The 9926-nt window shown below is 31.2% G+C and overlaps 1 long non-coding RNA gene across 1 annotated transcript; it reads left to right on the plus strand.

Annotated features, from left to right (window-relative positions):
- Positions 1-836: 836 nt before the first annotated feature.
- Positions 837-2631, plus strand: LOC139486813 (uncharacterized). Its single transcript, XR_011655638.1, has 3 exons — positions 837-897; positions 1555-1664; positions 2082-2631. It is a non-coding gene; the product is annotated as an uncharacterized lncRNA (long non-coding RNA).
- The last annotated feature ends 7295 nt before the right edge of the window (positions 2632-9926 follow it).

Genomic DNA, 9926 nt, shown 5'->3' on the forward strand with positions numbered 1-9926 from the left:
TTTTTAATAACAATTGAAGTGTTTGAATTTATAGATTGTGATTAGAAATAAGTTGTATGTACATGTTTTGGTTTGAGTGTGGTTATTTGAAAATGGAGAGGACAGCTTTAGTAAGCCGTTTGTATATGTCTGTATGGTCTTGTCTTGTTCTGTTGTCGGTTTTCTCAAGATATGTGTTGGAATGGTACAAGGCAGTTTATCACTTTATAAAATAAAATAAATCGAGTTGTTATTCGTCTCTCGGCTACACTGCAAATATTGCGGACGCCTGACGCGTCTGGACGCGTTCCAATCTCAAACACAATATGTTCAGTTATTAACATTAGTGTTCCACATTGAACGCCAGCGTTAAAAAATATAACACATTGTGTTCAGTCTTTTAACGCACATGTTCAAGACAAGTGTTCTAAATTGAACACTAAAAATGTTCTAATATTGTAATGGGGAGTGAAAAAATATTTCATCGCTTCAGAGTCAAACAGACGATGAATAAGGGTGATTCGTATTACAATTTGACGATAAATGTATTTTAGCTTTATCAACACAAGCAAATTATAGTTCGTTAAAAAAAATTGAAACATGTTACAAGAGCATATTTAAAAGCGTGCAAATGATTGATTTTTAATATAAATCTTTTTCCTTAACGACTTTAGTTCTTTACTTATACTTTTTAAACAATTTAAATGCGCAAATGCTCATGAAAACGTTGCTATTGTAAAAGCGTTCTGGAGCCGAACATGATGCGTTCAAATTTACATTTTTTCCCGTACGCCATGTGTTCAATCATGTCCGCGTATATAACAGCGCGTGACGTATTTATGTACCGGAAGTTTGGTTTTTGATTGTGATTGAAGAAGCTTCACTGAAGAAAATTAACAACAAAACTTTATTTAACGGGTATGTTTATCGATATCAATAACACATTATACGAACATAATTTTTTTTAGTATTAAATCAACAAATTTCTTCTTTGACAGGACACACTGAAGTATAAATGGAAGAAAAATTTATTTGAACACATAACTGTGCTATTATGCCGCCATAATTCGATTAAAAAGTAGGATGTTCTTTGAGAGAATACATTTAAATGATCATGTTATTAACAAAAAATTAACCAATGTAAATGTATACGTAAATGTTAAATGATAACGTTAGTATTGTAACTGTGTTCTGGTCTCGAACATGATGCGTTCCAGCTAATCGTTTTCTCTGAACGCCATGTGTTCCAAACATGACGCAACCATTGTGTATAGAAAGCAACAAGAAGATTTTGAACGATTATCTTCACTTTTGAGGATGTAAATTTGTTAATAAAATAAAACCAATGCAATTATAAGGATTTGTCCAAAAATACAAAAAAATGTCATGGCATTGCACTGTCAAGATAGAAGTTTGTAAAAAGGCATACTGGAACACAAATTAAATTTCTCATTTATATGTTATTAATAGCTTTCTCATTCTTAAATACTTAATTCTTAGTAATTCATTTTAGCAAATGTCCACCGTTGTGCACTTGTTCATGTATTGTAATGCATTCCTATGTTACTTTTATAGGGTACAAACACAGTATTTAGGGGTAATTGTTCGTGCATACCTCGAGAATGAAGAGAAAATTTCGCAGTTCAAGAGATGACTACTTATCCTGCACCATAAAAGTACTATATGTAAGTTTAAGAATTTTTAATAGGAGTGCCCATTGACTTCTGACAAGTTTTGTTATTGCAGATTTATCAATAAAATGTGCACCATTCACTTGTTTACATTAATCATAAAACTATTTGAGCTAAATTCGATATAATTAAATCAATTTAAAGTGGAATTATCCGTATACAGATCATAAGTAAAATTACTACATATCTTCATATGTCTTTGCTGGACACTTTCTATCATCTTTTTTAAAAAGCTATAGAACACTTACTTGAAAATACATGTTTACCACTTTTTAATACATGCATCTTATCTAATAGTGCTGACAAGTATAATGGAATTACAAAAACAAATAAAAGTTTATAATTCTTAAGCAATATCGACATGATGATTAATAATTTTTTTACTCATACACTTTATATTTTACATTCTAGAACTTACGGTTGATGGATAATAAAGTTTAAGAGTAGTTATAACCCAAGGAGACGAATCCTCTAAAAAATGGAAGCTCAAAATCAGTTTTAGACGACTCAAATCATGTTTAAAAGTACCCAAGGTAGCAGTGTTACATGAACGTTGATTCCACCACAAGCAGCATATACACAGGGTATTTTATGTTTGATATTGACTATCTGAGTGCTATGCAGGCTGAGGATTATTGAAATTATTGGTGATAAACGGGCCATTGACATCAGTATTTTGAAAAGAAATTCAGGACAGTGCTTGGCTTAAGAAGTTGCAAACGATGAGTTAAACTGTGTTCATAACATAAGCCACTAGACATTGTGTCACATAACAATTTTAAATATGATGAACATTTTGTTTATGATTTAATATTTGGACACATTTTGCAAATTACAGATGTTATATTATTTAACTTGTCGAACTTGTCATTTTAAAGTTGCTTCAATATTTCACATTGTATTGTACTTTTTTTTAATTCTACCTCTTTTAATCAATTAAAGACGTTTTTAATTAATTAAATTATTTGTTTTACAAGACCACACTAATGTTTCAGAGAATAGAACACTTTTTTTCTGGAACATGTAAAATTGTGTTCCAGTAATATACTCTATGTGTTCTGGATATTAACACATATTTCTGGAACGCAGTCCGAGTGTTCCAGAAGTGTTACAAGGCTTGGAACGCGTAACGGCATACAAATTTGCTCACAAGGACATGTTCCAGATTCAAACACTGGACGTTCAAGGAGTACACACTATATGTTCAAGAATAACACACATAGCGTTCTTAAGATGCACACATGATGTTAAAAACTGGAACACCAAAGTTAATATTTAGAACACTGTTATGCGTTCCAGATTCAAACACTAGGCGTTCAATGAGTACACACTATCCGTTCAAGAATAACACATAGCGTTCGAAAGATGCACACATAATGTTAAAAACTGGAACACCAATGTTAATATTTAGAACACTGTTACGCGTTCCAGAAGTGTTACAAAAGAGCGTTCAAAAAGTGTTCAGATTCTTAACACTTTTATTTACAGTGTAGTTGTGGCCATTTTAACTTGTATACCATGTTTACGTATACGGCACTGTTCGTTTTACATAGCGAGCTGCTCGCTCTACTTTGCACCTTTTCAAGTTTTAGCTGTTGGTCTTTCATATGATGGTCCCAGACAATACAACTAAACTCTATTTTAGGTCGTACAAGTGACTGATATCTCTTGTGCCATAAAAAGATATTAATTTTATATTTTTTTTGTTTGGGGAAGGGGGGAGTGCACCCGGTAGCCAATTCCAATTGGAATAAGGACTTTGAAGGTCGGAAAATCATGAAAGAAAAATTACGGCGACTTTTGCACCTAAAGCCTCGGTCACAGCTTACCGGATAGCACGAACGGACGCCTAACGGATGAAAATAAAAGTTGTCCGTTGACAAAATTGTTGTCCGTTGGGAGTCCGTTGATGTACTGACCAAATATAACGGACGCGTAACGCACTGGTATTAAAATCGTAACTGGAATTACGATTATCCCAATATGGCGACGGCAGATATAGGTAAAATCTTTACAGTCATTTTTCTCAAATGTAGCATGTTTTTGTCAATAGTTACTCAGCTGCAAGGTTTTTCTATACCATAACATCATATTTGAATCGTAACGGTGCACTGGAATTAGCTAAGCGCTTTGAAAATTGCCGTTGAAAAATTCGGGATGATAATCGTAACTCGGAAAAAAGATAATCGTAATTATGGTATTAAAAAATGAGAAGATAATCGTAACTGGATAGTGTTTTATTGATATTGACACTAAAAACGCATATATGATAGCACATGATGAAATTATGGTGATGAATTAATCACGTTTCAACATCTTACGAGTATTGACATTTCTTTTTGTGCATATATTATTAATAGTTCTAATGAAAACAGCTACATACTATTATATCATAAAATTGGAAGGTAGAACAAGCTTCGCGAAATTTGGAAATGGGAAAAACACGAACTATGTTAAAATACAGAAAACTTCAAGAACTAGGAATGTCTCAAAATATGGGAATGAGCAAAGATGCAATTTTAAAGGAAGTTATGATATATGGCAATAATTGTCGGGCGAAGCGCATGTGTCACCCTACATCAGATTTGTGATTAAGACTGTTAAAAAACATTGATTTATCCTAAATAAAAACATAGAAAATGTAGAAAATATTGTTTTAAATCAATAATTGCAGGTGGCTATATGTGCTATTTCGACCCCGGGAAGCCACTGCTGATTCAATTCTAGCCCATACCCTATTATGCTATAATGAAGTAGGAATAACGTTAAGTATTCGCAGAGACAGTCTGACCCTATTCTATGTTGATAACATACTGAAAATTACATGAAACTAACCCTTGTTATTTGTTTTGCACGAATATAATTGAAAAAATACAAAATATCCAATACTTGTTTCGTAAATGACCGTTTTGTAGTGGACATTTTTACATGTTTTATTTTTTCCCCCACAATCCCTATAATGCAATAGTAATATAACCGGAAGAAAAGTGACATTGGGAACTTTTACCATAATTCGAAAAGTGCTTTATATGAACTTTCATTTTAGATTGAATATTGATATGAACTCTCGTTTAAGATTTGATATTTCTATGAACTCTCGTTTTAGTTTTAAATTGAATATTTCTCCTTTTAGTTTTTGCTGAATATTTCTTGTTTCATTCTTAAATATAATGTTTCTTATTTCAAATATCCAAAGAGAATTATAGATTTACTATTTTACAACTTAATCCGATGGCTGTCAAGAGTGTGAGAGATAATACATGTATCTAACACTTGAACTATAAATTTTTTAAAGCAATTATCGCTATTTTATAAAGTTTAGCCGGAGGACAATAATCCCATTATTATTACATAACATTGGACAAGTATATTTATATTTTATAAGAACCTTTTCATGTTTTAATACCCTTATCTTTGAATTAATTTATGTTTTGTAAACTGTTGCTGGGGCAGGCTTCCCCTAGCTCTCAAGCTGTAAACTTGTGAATAAATGTGTATGTATTTTATACGGTCTTGCGTTTAAAGCAGCCACAGTGTCGATTATAGACCTACAGACTTTAATGTAACCCGTGCCGAAGTTCACGGACTCATGCCGGAAATTCACGGGGTTATAGTAACAAGAATGATTCTATTCATCAAAGCACGTACTAAGCTGAACACTGATATTTTTTTCATAATTTTAAAACCAGATACTGAAGGAGATTTGAACCGTTTCGTAGTGGACATTAACAAAAATACGGTATCACTCTGGTCCATATGATGTGCTCTTTTTTTTCCAACAAATAAACTGCCGTTATAAACTTCTTTTGTAAAACCCTTATGTTTATATCTCTTGCAAACATTGAGAATAAATGTTGATTAGGGTGTCTATTTGGACCCCCCCCCCCTCCCAACAAAAATTTGTAATGTAAAATTGAAACAATTATAGGTAATTTAAAAATGACGACTACTTTTTTGGGAATATTCTAGCTATATTTATCTGTAACCAGATAAGGACTTCCAAATGTTTAATTCTATTCGTCCGTTGGAATATAAATTGTCGGTCTCAAAATGGTATTCTAAATGTAATATTCATGATTCATTAAGTTAATTTTTTTTCTTCTTCTTAAAAATATAGACACAATAATATTAAATTAATTCAAATATTAATTTAAATAATGAAAATTAACAGCTGACTGACCGATTTTTTTAATATAAATGTTGTTGTTAATAGATTTTAATTAATATGTTTATTCTAATTGGTTGATTAAGATACTATACAGGACACATTGTCATCAGTTTTGCGACTTTGTAATCGTGGAAGGATTTTTTTCTTTACACTTACCAAATGAGTATTGTAATCCAAAGAGTAGTATTGAAAAATATACAACATACATTTTTTCTTGATTTTCACAATACGGTATCATGAATAAATGTAATATTAATTTTCTTATGTATTGATGATGTCATGTAAACATATACATAAAATGAAACAGCGATATACAAGAAATGACCTATGTTGACAACGTGTATTTAAAGTGACATCTTTCACTTACGTGATTTGGATGAATGTAAGTATTCAAAATTCAAAGACATGATATTAAAGTGAACTTGACTGTAAATATTTACGATTGATGAATGCATCTATTAAGATGCAAGTGAATTTAAGAGTTTAAGCTTACAAATATAGTGTTTGTTGGTTCGGTATATGTAATTACAAATTTTATCCTCCATTTTTTTTCAACAATTCGACACAAATCGAAAAAGAATAGCAAAGGGATCTTTTTAATTTATAATGAGTCTATGACGAATGAGCTTATATTAATTCCAATAAAATTTTAAATTACATTTTCACTTGAACGACTTAAGCATGTTAAGGTCTTAACATACATTAAAGATAGAAGAACGTGAGCAAATTGTATTCAATAGTATAGTAAATAAGAAATTTGGTTATTTACATAAATATAATTAACAGGAGTGCTCTGTGGTAAACGTAGCGTTTAGATTAATAAAGTTAACCGAGAAAAGGAACAGGCAAGTGCGATTGCAAGTCATGTTGTTACATTTAAAACGCATCTGATACTTGTCTGGTTTTTTTTTGGTTTTTTTTGTTGTTGTTTTTTTTTTTTGCTGTTCGAGTTAGAACATTTCATTTTCTAGTTTAACAAAAAAAAAATAACAGTTAAATATATTTATATAAACTTAGTTCATAAAATTTGCGCAAATATAGATGATTTTTTAATTTGCGCAAATGATACCTATAGTTTTAAAATGAAATGGCGCAGAGTGGTAGTGGGGAAAATAAGTTGTGGCGCAAATGAGTTCTTGTTTGGCGCAAAATGATATCGCCTGGAACATGACAGTTGTTTTTCATTTGTTTGATGTGTTTGAGCTTTTCACTGATTTTGCCATATGTTAAAGGACTTTCTGTTATTTAGTTCGATATTTTTATCATTTTACTTTCTATTACTTTAAGACGACACTATAAATCTTGCCGTGCGACATCGAAGGATTCAAAGGTTGCTACATGTACATGTATCTCATAGACGTTTTCACCTATTTTAATTGTGTAGATAATTGAAGTATTAACCTTTTGACTAAACTATTTGTTGGTGTATTTGGAAAAAAATATATCCATAAAATGTATATCGAATTTCCAGAATATTGTAATTATGAAAGTTCTTGACTCTAAATGGAAATGAAATGACAAACGGTTGTGTTCTGCAGAGATTTTCATTACTAGAACAGTTGGAGATAAGACGAGTTTTTCCCTTTCATCTACAATCTAATTATGTCGGGAGTATTTGAAAGAACAAAATGAGAAATTCTGTCGAATAAGCAAAGTGTTGTAGTATATAATGGGTAATTAATGAAATAAGAGTCACACTCATATACACGTTGTTTTCTTCTTTTCTTTTCTTGAATTTATGAGTGACACTGCCTCTCATTTCTCATTTAAAATTATTCGGACAGTAAATGTAATCGGTATATACATCTGCAGCATGGCTGATATTTGTTCATAAATACTTAAAATAAAGGAAGCATCTGAAGAAAAATTCCATACGTATACAATTTAGTAGGTATAGAGAAGTAGATGTTTTACTACAGAAACCTTATTAAAATTGATTAATAGTGGCGAAATCAATATGTCTACCACACAATTTAGATAAATAAAAACCCAAGTATGAATTAATCACAGTACTGATGTACTGGATATCGGATGACCGCAAATTCTTGTGGATGGTCACAAGCACTTGTCGCAGAAAAAAATTCACATCTTTTACCTGAAAGTGAGGTTAATGTACAGATGTATTTTTTTCTGAGACAAGTTCTTGTGTGGAAGGTAAATAAATGAAAGGGAATTAAACATCACCGTAATAACTATTATATATATTTATTGTAGTGATACAAAGCAATGTACTCTGGTTTATATTATATTAATATTTGTACATTAGTTACATGTATATATAATTTTCATCCATATGTATATCATTCTATTCTAATAATTATTAATAGTGCAGTGCAAGTGCATGGTGGACACTCTTCTATAATAATTCGATTTTTCTTATAGATTGAATTTGAGTAGGCATTCATATTTTCCCACAAAACGAGAGAGCAAGGACCAATAATAAAATTAACGGTACCAATTTTCTTGCACCAGATGCGCATTTCGACAATACATGTCTCTTCAATGATGATCGTGGCCAAAATATTTGAAATCCAAAACTAATATAAAAGATGATGAACAATAACTCTGCATGTATCTGTGTATAATGTTCACCTCCTTTATAGGAGATTTTATACTGCACTCGTTCTATTTGAGCAGTCAAAATGCGTTGACTGTATATATGTATGTCGTATACAGTCACTGACCCGATATCACTTTTCCTCATGAATATTTAAATAGAAGTTGCTGAAACTATATTTAATATTTAATTATCCGTAACCTCTTCAACTTGTTCTTGTTTTTAATGTATACAATGTTGCGTGGAACGACTCAACTTTTACAATTTTTGGAAAAACACATATTTCAATTCTTAACATTTTTTGTTTGCAACCTATAAATCATTATGTTTTATGCTTATTGTTGATATTTTAGTCCATTCTCAAACGAATTCGTTCACCATCGATCGCGGGTTTCAACAGGTTAATATGTTCATTTCATCGTGCTGTATATTCCTCTGCTTCAGATATGAGGCCTTTTTTTTAAAGGGGGCGTTTTCCAATATTTAAATCAAATAAATAACATTAACACATTAAACAACAATTAAAAATGCCTTTTCTAGATTGCACTATAAAGACAATTATAGTGCCTTGACATATCAACGATAAAAGGATTCTTTCCGAAACGGGGAAAAGCTCGGCAGAGCCTCACATTTCCCTGTCAGTTCTAAGCCTCATCCTTATATCGTTGATATGTCAAGTCAATGCACTATTATTGTCTATGTAATCGTTCTTGAGATATTCTTCCGCATGCGTTAACACAATTTTTCTGTACGTCTGCATAGATATTAATAATTTTACTAACATACATATAAAACATTTTAATATTAATTTACATTATGTTTTAAAAAATTATTAAATGAGTATTCATTGAAGAAATGAATATATAGCAAGCGACAAGGAATGTTATTTTGCACTCGATGATGTCGGCGTATTTATCATATTTTAGATCGGTTAAAAACCCCAAAACTAATTTACATAATGGAAATTTAGGCGATATATAGCAATACATCGGAATGACCTAACTGTCATCCTCTGTAAAAATTAAGAAAGACTTTATATTTTATTAAAAGCTAAATATAGTCACAAAGTTTCATTCAATGGTTAATGTACACAACTCATTCAAATATACACCACTTGTTGGGATGACTCGATGTGCTCATTTCCCAAAACCCGCTCTTAGTAAAACTTTTTTCTCCGTTTTAATTGTATTCCCAGATCCCACGTTTTTTTTACCGCTACATCCCACATCATAATAGCGTGATATCCCTCTCCGACAACTGTTTCCGTTCCTCATGATTATATATATTAATTTGCATATTTGTATAGCAACAAAGGACGATCAGTTAGCAAAATCTGTTATTTGTTCAAAAAGGCTCAGAAGATATCTGTATATTTGTAAAAGAAGAAAGTATGTACAATGAAACGCGTATCTTTCCTAAAAACACAGCTATATAACATATTAAGATATGGGATATTTTTAGACAAGTGTGGACACATACATATATGACCATAATCTCAACATAATAACATAAAGAGAGAACATTAACAACT

Source organism: Mytilus edulis, chromosome 1 (genome assembly GCF_963676685.1).
Source record: "Mytilus edulis chromosome 1, xbMytEdul2.2, whole genome shotgun sequence".
NCBI classification, from domain to species: Eukaryota; Metazoa; Mollusca; class Bivalvia; order Mytilida; family Mytilidae; genus Mytilus; species Mytilus edulis.